General features: G+C 40.8%; 1 protein-coding gene across 1 annotated transcript in view; it reads right to left on the bottom strand.

The window, feature by feature from the left end:
• Positions 1–314: 314 nt before the first annotated feature.
• LOC134346719 (major histocompatibility complex class I-related gene protein-like) overlaps positions 315–11,407 on the bottom strand; it is an 87,976-nt gene continuing 76,883 nt past the window's right edge. The window contains exon 7 of the mRNA XM_063048281.1: positions 315–453. The gene's annotated coding sequence lies outside the window, so the exon portion shown is untranslated. The remainder of the gene's footprint in view (positions 454–11,407) is intronic.

Below are 11,407 nucleotides of genomic sequence, written 5' to 3'. Positions count from 1 at the left end.
TCCAGGAGGGTCTGGTGTAGAAACTTGCTTTCATAAAACATGACCATGGCATCTGGTTAATTATACGCCGAGGTTCAAATATAAAATAAATAGGAATATTTTCTATGATGCCGAAAATAAACACGATTGCTATAACCTTCGATGCATTTTTGGGAGTACAATATTTTGTTCGTAATGACTGACAGGAAATAGCAATAAATCGATCAAATGTGAAAGCGACAGTTAACCATACAGAGAAATCAAGAGTAATATACATCAATTGTATAATAAGACTACAAATAGGAGTGTAATTGAGGAACGAATATGGAAAATACGCTTCTTTCAGTTCATTCAACATTACATTACTTATCAAAACCATGAGGTCAGCTACTGCCATCCATACCAGGTACATGATGATGCATCTGGAGAGACCGCATTTTCCGGATGTCAGGATGAGAATTGCAACCAAATTAGCTGCCAACAAAGAAAATATATTACTTTAGAAACGCAAATCAGTCGAGAATCTAGTGCGTTTGGTTGTCAGAATTTTTCGGTTGTGTTTATTTTTAATTTTTACCGAGTCAGTGCTAATGAATTAACTTCAACAACATTGAAACAATATTCCAAAATGATGGGTAATTTATTCTCATATTTTGTTCTAGATCCGAAATTCGCAATTGGCTGTGCAGTGCACTTAAAAAAACAACAAAACGTGGAAAAATCATTTTCGTAGCAAATGTTAAAGATTTGTTCTCCCCCCGCCCCCACCAATCGATATTGTCAACATTTTCTTCGGTTTAAGAAGTCCCAGTTTGCTGTGTTCCCGTCTGTCTAAACATACTGTATATTAACCAGGCTTAGGGATATCCATTTTCTTTTAACAGTGTTGGAATTTATTTTAAAAATATGATTGCATCGCACTTTGTCTCCAGATATCAGAAATCCACTGCCATCAATTATTTCTGAATAAAGGCAATGCAGTTTTGAATGGACTGAGTGGTTATCTTTTGAAATACATTGGTTTCCAGTCTCGAAGGGGAATGTGTACTTTAATGTATTACCAAAAAGTGAATACAATATCCTGACATCTTAAAATCTATTCAACTATCGTCCCAGTGAATCTGTTACATTCTGATAAATATTTACATGAAGTGCTCAAATCACTTTGCAAATGTGAATATACGTGGAAAAACCTTGCTTCATGTGATCCCAATATACATTTATTTTGTATATATTAAAAGGTAATTATAGTTAGAATGTCGCAATTCCACAGTTTGTTAAACTTATCACCTAGTTGGAAGTTTTCGTTGTATCTGACCGGTTGAGCTCATGTTACTATCTTTTTCAAATAGTACTGCAATGTAAATCTATCCAGTATCACAAAGTTGTTTTGAGTAATAGCTCAGTTTTCATCAAATTGAAAATATTAATTACTGCCAGGTGTATGCATTGATCAGCTGCATTGCATGATTAAGATAGAGCGTACCGAGTATTAACATGAAAAGGGAATCACCGCCTTACAGGTTAGTTTCTACCATGACTTTGGAAATTGAAATTAGTAACTACCTTAACGCTACGCACAATAATTAGTTAGGCACGGGATATTGACTTTCCCTTAGGCAGAAAGTATTCACTGGCGTTTAAGGAAAACACGAAAAATGTGCGAAATTCTGCAGTCTTAAATCAATCCTTCCTTTGAAGCGTGAAATCCGCCCTTCATAGAGCAGACTCTTATCTTGTAGGAGCGGAAACGTGTTGCAGTTTGGACATGAATAAAATGAAATACATCATTTCGTCCGTTCATAAGTACTTTCACATGTTTTCATTTTGCTCTCTCAATGCAGTGTTCAAACTACCTAGAAACGATATTAATCAAATATCGCTGTGATGATTGTACGTTCTAGTGTCAATTGTTTGGCGACAATAAAGTATAAAGTATAAAGTACTACCGAACCATTTACTCTTTGATGATAGCCAGTCAATGTTATTTATATATCGGAATGGCGTTAGCTGTAGTATTCCGAAGGAATTGAAAAACTCTTTTTCATAGACAGTTTTGTCGTTGATTGATACTGTCGAAAGTGACGCATGTTAAAATACATTTTTATAAACAACTTACCTGGAATCCCAATTGCGCCAAGCATTGGATAGTAAATTGCTTTTATCTGTTGGATTATATGTTTTTCCATAACCATAAAGAAGCTATGTTTCTGTATAGTCCAACAACTACACGAATATCACAATTTTTAAATTTGCTGTTACTTATGTTTCAGAGGACCTTCCAATGGGAATTGTCACATACGAGATTGAGATTACTATGATACATCAGTTGCGCAATGTTTTCTGTAAGCATATGAACACGGTTAGATTGATAAACTGTACACAGGTATTTCATCATTTTCATTTGACAACAGATGAGAACTGATGGTGTATCCAAATATTAGTTGAACATACCTTCACGGCATGATCTGTGGAGTAAAGGCCATTTGTTTTACTTTCGTTGTACCAAGTATTGTTCTCCGCCGTATTTTATGTCTGCCACGTATCACTAATACCTAAGTTCTGAAGCGTAATTTATCACATAATGTAAAACAGCAATAAAAATAAATCACTCGAATACTGTGGCGCACGTTGAAAATTTCTCAGATATGTTTAAGAAACGCTATCCTTGAAAAACACACTAAAGCGACAAACAAGCATATAAAAAAGAGAACTATTTATAAGGCTTATATTCGTTTGCAGATGCATGCATAGGATAATGCAGATGGAATAAACAATGATCTTTTAAGAATTGGTATATTCTGGCGTTGTATCGCATGACTAGAGAACTGGAAATGTTACTCCGCTATTTAAGGAGGGTAGAAGGCAGCAGAAAGGAATCTAAAGTCTTGTTATCTTGACATCAGCGGTTGGGAAGTTGTTGGAATCGATTATTAGGGATGGGATTACGGAGTACCTGGAGGCACATGATACGATAGGCCAAAACCATCATGGGTTCCTGAAAGGAAACTCCTGCCTAACTAACTACTACAATTTTTTAAGGAAGTTACAAGCAGGGTAGACCAAAGAGATGCAGTGGATGCGGTGTACTTGGCTTTTCAGAAGGCTTTTGACAAGGTGCAGCACATGAGGCTGCTGAGCAAGATGGTGACTTACGAGCATGAGTGGAGCATTGGCTGATCGGCAAAAAACAGAGTGGGAATAAAGAGATCCTATTCTGGCTGACTGCTGGTTTCCAGTAGAGTTCCACATGGATCGGTGTTGGGACCACTGCTGCTTACGATGATATTGTCAATATTAAACCGGTCCGCAGTGGCAAAAAGGTTGGCGACCCCTGTCATAGCTGATTAAGTTTAAGTTCAAGAATAATTGTCATTCAACCATACGTGAATACATATATGAGGATCATGTGCAATGTTAGTTTTGTAATTTCCGGTGAGGAATAGATATGTAATCAGATTAAGGGAATAAATAAAATAATACGGTTGTTGTCAAGGGGGATTTCATATGCGGTACTTTAAATTCGTTTTGTCCAGCAGCGTTTGTTAAATTGCGTTTAACAAAGACTTATTGTTTACTAAAGACATTTGGCTGCCCCCACTGCCTCCAATCGCACAGTCATCATACTGGAAGATTATTATCCCTCTCAACCCCATTCTCCTGCTTTTTTCGACGGAGCATTTGACGCTCTTACTATTCATGAAACCTCCGCTTTCAGTATATCCAACGACTTACCATCCACAGCCGTTTGTGTGAATAAATTTCATGGTTTTCTCCCTTTTGGCTAAAGAAATTTCTCTTTATTTTTGTTCTAAGTGAATGCCCCCCAATTCTCGGCCTGTGTCCGGTGGTCCGAAGACTCCTCCACTATAAGACTCATTCTCTCTCCATCCTCTCATTCACTATACGACAGGTTTCAATAAGATTGCCCACCCCATTCTTCTGAGGTCCCGCGAGTACAGGCCCAGAGACAGAAAATGGTCCTCATATGTTAACCAATTCATTCCCGCAATCATTCTCCTAAACTGCTGTAGACACTTTCCAATATCAGCACATTTTTCTTAACAAATTTAAGTGACCATTCTGCTAATTTGGGTATGTCTGTCTGCAGAATCTCTGCTTCCTCAACACTACCTGCTGTGCCACCTATCTTCGGATCATCGGGAAACTTGGTAATAAAGCCACAATGCTAGCATCCAAATTATTACATAGAAAACATGGAAAACGTAGAAAATAGGCGCAGGAGAAGGCCATTCGGCCCTTCGAGCCTGCACCGCCATTCTGTATGATCATGGCTGATCATACAACTCAGAACCCTGTACCAGCCTTCCCTCCATACCCCCTGATCTCTTTAGCCACAAGGGCCATATCTAACTCCCTCTTAAATATAGCCAATGAACTGGCCTCAACTGTTTCCTGTGGCAGAGAATTCCACAGATTCACCTCTCTCTGTGCGAAGAGGTTTTTCCTAATCTCGGTCCTAAAAGGCTTCCCCTTTATCCTCAAACTGTGACCCCTCGTTCTGGACTTCCCCAACATCGGGAACAATCTTCCTGTATCTAGTCTGTCCAATCCCTTTAGGATTTCATACGTTTCAATAAGATTCCCCGTCAATCTTCTAAATTCCAACGAATATAAGCCTAGTTCATCCAGTCTTTCTTCATATGAAAGTCCTGACATCCCAGGAATCAATCTGGTGAACCTTCTTTGTACTCCCTCTATGGCAAGGATGTCTTTCCTCAGATTAGGGGACCAAAACTGCACACAATACTCCAGGTGTGGTCTCACCAAGGCCTTGTACAACTGCAGTAGTACCTCCCTGCTCCTGTACTCGAATCCTCTCGCTATAAATCCCAGCATACCATTCGCCTTTTTCACTGCCTGCTGTATCTGCAGGCCCACTTTCAATGACTGGTGTATAAGGACACCCAGGTCTCGTTGCACCTCCCCTTTTCCTAATCGGCCACCATTCACATAATAATCTGTTTTCCTGTTTTTGCCACCAAAGTGGATAGCCTCACATTTATCCACATTAAATTGCATCTGTCATGACTTTGCCCACTCATCTAACTTATCCAAGTCACCCTGCATCCTCTTAGCATCCTCCTCACAGCTAACACTGCCACCCAGCTTTGTGTCATCCGCAAACTTGGAGATGCTGCATTTAATTCCCTCATCTAAGTCATTAATATATATTGTAAACAACTGGGGTCCCAGCACTGAGCCCTGCGGTACCCCACTAGTCACTGCCTGCCATTCTGAAAAGGTCCCTTTTATTCCCACCCTTTGCTTCCTGTCTGCCAACCAATTCTCTATCCACATCAATACCTTACCTCCAATACCGTGTGCTTTAAGTTTGCACACTAATCTCCTGTGTGGGACCTTGTCAAAAGCCTTTTGAAAATCCAAATATAACACATCCACTGGTTCTCCCCTATCCACTCTACTAGTTACATCCTCAAAAAATTCTATGAGATTCGTCAGACATGTTTTTCCTTTCACAAATCCATGCTGACTTTGTCCGATGATTTCACCGCTTTCCAAATGTGCTGTTATCACATCTTTGATAACTGACGCTAGCATTTTCCCCACCACCGATGTTAGGCTAACCAGTCTATAATTCTCCGGTTTCTCTCTCCCTCCTTTTTTAAAAAGTGGGGTTACATCAGCCACCGTCCAATCCTTAGGAACTAGTCCAGAATCTACAGAGTTTTGAAAAATTATCACTAATACATCCACTATTTCTTGGGCTACCTCCTTAAACACTCTGGGATGCAGACCATCTGGCCTTGGGGATTTATCTGCCTTTAATCCCTTCAATTTTCCTAACACCACTTACCTACTAAATGTAGTTCCCTCAGTTCCTCCATCTCACTGGACCCTCTGTCCCCTACTATTTCCGGAAGATTGTTTATGTCCTCCTTATTGAAGACAGAACCAAAGTAATTATTCAATTGGTCTGCCATGTCCCTGCTCCCCATAATCAATTCACCTGTTCCTGTCTTTTGGGGAGCTACATTTGTCTTAACCAATCTTTTTCTTTTCACATATCTATAAAAGCTTTTACAGTCAGTTTTTATGTTCCCTGCCAGTTTTCTGTCATAATCCTTTTTCCCTTTCCTAATTAAGCCCTTTGTCCTCCTCTGCTGGACTCTGAATTACTCCCAGTCCTCAGGTGAGCCACTTTTTCTGGCTAATTTGTATGCTTCTTCTTTGGAATTGATACTATCTCTAATTTCCCTTCTCAGCCACGGGTGCACTACCTTCACTGATTTATTCTTTTGCCAAACTGGGATAAATAATTGTTGTAGTTCATCCATGCGATCTTTAAATGCTTGCCATTGCATATCCACCGTCAACCCTTTAAGTGTCATTTGCCGGTCTATCTTAGCTAATTCACGTCTCATACCTTCAAAGTTACCCTTCTTTAAGTTCAGAACTTTTGTTTCTGAATTAATGATGTCATTCTCCATCTTAATAAAGAATTCCATCATATTATGGTCACTCTTACCCAAGAGGCCTCTCACGACAAGATTGCTAATTAACCCTTCCTCATTGCTCAATACCCAGTCTGGAATGGCCTGCTCTCTAGTTGGTTCCTCAACATGTTGGTTCAAAAAACCATCCCACATACATTCCAGGAAATCCTCTTCCTCAGGACCCTTACCAATTTGGTTCACCCAATCTATATGGAGATTGAAGTCACCCATTATGACTGCTGTTCCTTTATTGCACGCATTTCTAATTTCCTGTTTAATACCACCCCCAACCTCACTACTACTGTTAGGTGGCCTGTACACAACTCCCACCAGAGTTTTCTGCCCCTTAGTGTTATGCAGCTCTACCCATATCAATTCCATATCCTCCCGGCTAATGTCTTTCCTTTCTATTATGTTAATCTCCTCTCTAACCAGCAATGCTACCCCACCTCCTTTTCTTTCTTGTCTATCCCTCCTGAATATTGAATATCCCTGAATGTTGAGCTCCCATCCTTGGTCACCCTGGAGCCATGTCTCTGTGATCCCAACTATATCATATTCATTAATAACAATCTGCACTTTTAATTCATCCACCTTGTTACAAATGTTCCTTGCATTGACACACAAAACCTTCAGGCTCGCTTTTACAACACTCTTAGCCCTTATACAATTATGTTGAAAAGTGGCCTTTTTTGATATTTGCCCTTGATTTGCCGGCCTGCCACTTTTACTTTTCACCTTACTACTTTTTGCTTCTACCCTCATTTTACACCCCTCTATCTCTCTGCACTTGTTCCCATTCCCCTGTTGTGAACTAACCTCCTCTTTCCTAGCCTCTTTAATTTGATTCCCACCCCCCAACCATTCTATTTTAAAGTCACCTCAGTAGCCCTCGCAAATCTCCCCGCCAGGATATTGGTCCCCTAGGATTCAAGTGTAACCCGTCCTTTTTGTACAGGTCACACCTGCACCAAAAGAGATCCCAATGATCCAAAAACTTGAATCCTTGCCCCCTGCTCCAATCCCTCAGCCACACATTTATCCTTCACCTCGTTGCATTCCTACTCTCACTGTCGCGTGGCACAGGCAGTAATCCCGAGATTACTAATTTTGCGGTCCGTTTTGTCAACTCCCTTCCTAACTCCCTGTATTCTCCTTTCAGGACCTCTTCCCTTTTCCTACCTATGTCATTGTTACCTATATGTACCACGACCTCTGGCTCCTCACCCTCCCACTTCAGGATATCTTGGTCGCGATCAGAAATATCCCGGACCCTGGCATCATGGAGGCAAACTACCATACGGGTCTCTGGATCGCGTCCACAGAATCGCCTATCTGACCCCCTTACTATCGAGTCCCCTATTACAACTGCCCTCCTCTTCCTTTCCCTACCTTTCTGAGCTCAGGGCCGGACTCTGTGCAGGAGGCACGGCCACTGTCGCTTGCCCCAGGTAAGCCGCCCCTCCCAACAGTACTCAAACAGGAGTACCTATTGTCAGGGGGCCAGCCACCGGGGTACTCTCTATTACCTGACTCTTCCCCTTCCCCCTCCTAACCGTGACCCACTTGTCTACCTGCCGTGGCCCCGGAGTGACCACCTGCCTGTAACTCCTCTCTATCAACTCCTCACTCTTCCTGACCAGACGAAGGTCATCGAGCTGCAGCTGCAGTTCCCTAACGCGATCCCTTAGGAGTTGCATCTCGGCGCACCTGGCGCAGATGTGGACGTCCGGGAGGCTTGGAGACATATTACGTGAAAAGAAGCGGTCTGTACATACACCAAGCTCTGAGGAATATAACTCGTCACAGTCAGGCAACCAGAGAGCTTGTTCACAATGTTGCTTCCTCGTTTACTGATTTAGTAGAAGTTTTATTGCTCGATTTTTGCGCATTTTGAACCATCTGGGTAGTTTTAACCTCGAACTGCGGTACTGAACAAGAGCATTTGCAACAGGAAGAGTATTTTCGTTTCATTAAAAATAACAGGCAGTTGGCTATTAATTCTAACAAACGAAGTGATGTTCGGGAAGTGTTCCAGAGAAGTTGATGTTAACGTCGCAATACTGTACTTTATACTTTTCTAAAGTCATGATTATAAATTAGCAGCCAATCCTCAATAAGATGGCAGATCATTGAATCGCCTGCGAGAATGCTGATTATTTGGCAATATTGCCTGAGTTTGATACATGGATTTATCTTCATGCAAATTAAAGGGACCGCCAAGTGAAATTGGCCGCTGACAATCGTTGAATCCACTTTTGACATAAATGAATTTCTTCCCTTATACAAATAAAAGAATGTTAAACGAAGTATGAGGGGCTTAGACTAAAAGCTTTAAACGAAGGTTTCTCTGAGGTATTTATTCTTGTGTATTCAAACAGTCAATTTATGATTTTCTGCATTTACAGATAGCCTTCGGCAATTGTTATTCCCTCTTGTGGGAAGCGCAGTCACTCGTTATATGGTTGTGAAACACCCTGGTTCCGTCGGCTGTGCAAATCTGGGGAACACAATGTCTGGCCCCGCCAAACCTGTAAGATTGAGGCACGAGCCCACCCCAGAAACCCCTGCTCGTGTGGATGCTGCCTGATTCCTTACCCCGTTACAGATAAGTATCACAAAATAACAGACAGTACACCCCACACAATTTTTTTTTTAAAAAAAGCTTTATACTTCTTAATTTGACTAAAGGTTTAGTAACGAAAGAACAAAACAAGAAAAGGGCCCATTTTAATGAAACAGTCTAATGTGTCCAAATTGGAGTTCACGGTTTCACTTCGCCGATCCTCCTTCAATCTCAGCCCGGGCTTTGTCGAATCACAGCCCCGCTCCGGGTCGAACCCTACGACCTCTTCTCCCAGGCATCTTCTCTCTTCATCTCCATAACAAAAGCCCCAAAACCAACCTTAAATTCTTCTATCTCTTATCTTCAACAGTAACCCAAACAAGCAGCTTGCACTGAACAGCACAAATTAAATACAGAGCAGCATAACAGTAACGAAATATGAACCAGGGCATTACAGTTGCAATGGCTGTGGAAGATCGACTGGTGATAACAACACGATGTAATATTATATGAGGTGAATGATGTTATGTTTTGTAGTTCAAAACATTAAACTAATTCAAAGGAAGACAAAGGAGTACGAAAAAAGAGGGTGCAACTTCGTCTTTAAGTGGTTCCCTCGTATATCCGGTAATAGCGTGATGACGTATGCAATTAATGTATTTATACATATAATCCATAATGAATTATTTAAACGAACAGGAAAACTTAATCCACCATGATATACTCGAGATTACGCAAGAATAACTAAAATATTAAATACACAACAAATAGTGTGTTTTCCATGTGCAGCCTCAAGATCACTCTATTTTTCAGCCTTAGATTGCTCCATGTGATCGATTGATGCCATTTGTTGACAGAACCTGAGAACACTTTACAGTATTACGCTGAGGAAACTGCAGCTGTGGTTATAATAATTAAAGTTGGATTTAGTTTCGTACAAAATATGCCAATTAACTTTGAAAATGAACACTTGGGAACTAATTCGCAATGTTGTCTGGTTTTGCAATGTGGTCTCATCCGTATAGTTTGCCAACATAAATTGCATACTTTCTTTTAGACATCGCCTTAACAACTTTTGAGCCATTTTCATTGGCTGTGCTCTTTAATGCTCTGACCATCCAGCATATATTATGGGGCAATAAGATCAGGAAGTGACATGGGGAGACGGAATTTGGGAAGCTTGCAATGGTCCACAGCATGTAAACCGCAGGAATTCGATCATATTACTTGTCTCTATCGCTAGCTGTTTTACTCTGTTTTGGCTGGTAACATCTATGCAGAATTTCCAGAGATTTAGTGTACGCTCACAGATTGTAATGATTCAATCGATATCATGGAACACATTGTGTATATGCTTCAGTGTCTCAGTTCGTGTACGGATTTACTTAAGTGATGGCTCGGGTTAAATTGAGAAAAAAAGACATTAGTGAAAGCTATTATAAACCCCTTCAATTTATTTTTATTAAATCGTGGGAATGAAGTTGAAGTAGAACGTAATCCATCTTCAAATTTGAGATCGAGTCTCATTAATGATATTTCAGTACAAATTCTTTCTCACGTGTTCATAATGAAATTGTTTCAACAAAGCTAATACAGATACTGAATTGGGACTTTTTAAAATTATCTGTAGGGCATTTCAGAAGTAGTTAAATAGGCATCCGTTAGTCTCATGAGACCATAGATTTGCGCCTTCGAAGGTTTCCCCGGCAGTTGCCTATGCTGCGAGTCTCCCCTCTCCCCGCCACCGATGTTGTCCAAGGGAAGGGCACTGGAGTCGATACAGCTTGGCACCGGTGTCATTGCAGAGCAATGTGTGGTTAACTGCCTTGCTCAAGGATACAACATGCTGCCTCAGCTGAGGCTTGAACTAGCGACCGTCAGATCACTAGACCGACACCTTTGCCAGCTGGCCACGTGAAGTCATTATCAGCGCATTATTTCATGTTGAAATCCCATCCATAGGGACTATAGCAATGGGCATCGCAAATTTCATGCTATCAAAGTTGACCTTATTTAAACGACGTTAATATTTTCATTATGCTTACTCTGTTGTTACTGACGTCACACACTTAAAACAGTCAAACACAACTGAAAAAATTTTCCATCTATCCTGTCACAAAAATAAAGTAAAGGATGCTGCCAAAGGGTCTCGGCCAGAATAGTCGACTGTATTTTTTCCCATAGATGCTGCCTGGACTGCTTATTTCCTCCAGTATTGCCATTTATCCTGCTCCCACTCCTGTTCTCTTTCTCTTCTCAACTAAGACCATCGTGATAAAGGGTTAAACAAATTAAATGATGAACACTATTACAACCTCAAGCTGGTGTCAATCCAGTTTATAAAGTATCTTTGCTAGAGCCTTTGTATAGACCATAGAAAATC

The sequence above is a fragment of the Mobula hypostoma genome, chromosome 5 (genome assembly GCF_963921235.1).
Source record: "Mobula hypostoma chromosome 5, sMobHyp1.1, whole genome shotgun sequence".
In the NCBI taxonomy this organism is placed as follows: Eukaryota; Metazoa; Chordata; class Chondrichthyes; order Myliobatiformes; family Myliobatidae; genus Mobula; species Mobula hypostoma.
The sequence above is the reverse complement of the archived record's forward strand: the minus strand, read 5'-3'. Positions and strand labels throughout refer to the sequence as shown.